Genomic DNA, 354 nt, shown 5'->3' on the forward strand with positions numbered 1-354 from the left:
GCGCGCGGCCCGGGCCCCGGCCACCGGACGCCCTACCGGACACGACCCTCCCTGGAGCTTGGACAACTGCCCACCTCGGACGCTGCACCGGACACTGCCCCCCACAGGGCTGGACACTCCAACAGACACTACTTCCCAGCTCCGGACATTGCTCCCTCCTCTCCCGGGGCCCTGGACGCTTTTCCCCCTCCCCCCTCCGGGGGCCCAGACACTGAGCCCCCCTCAGCGTCTGGCTAGCGTCCCCTTGCACCCCAGCCCAGGACACTGCCTCCTCCCTGTGCTCTTCTCCCTCCTGCTCCTCCCACCTCATCTTTCCCCTGCTCGGGTCGGAGCCCCGCCAGTTCCTCCGACCCC

At 70.3% G+C, this 354-nt stretch overlaps 1 protein-coding gene across 1 annotated transcript in view; it reads left to right on the forward strand.

The window, feature by feature from the left end:
• The window catches only part of PLEKHH3 (pleckstrin homology domain containing, family H (with MyTH4 domain) member 3), a 10,598-nt gene that overhangs the window by 1,563 nt on the left and 8,681 nt on the right, over positions 1-354 (forward strand). The window lies entirely within an intron of this gene.

This window comes from Colobus angolensis, unplaced genomic scaffold (genome assembly GCF_000951035.1).
Source record: "Colobus angolensis palliatus isolate OR3802 unplaced genomic scaffold, Cang.pa_1.0 Scaffold83, whole genome shotgun sequence".
In the NCBI taxonomy this organism is placed as follows: Eukaryota; Metazoa; Chordata; class Mammalia; order Primates; family Cercopithecidae; genus Colobus; species Colobus angolensis.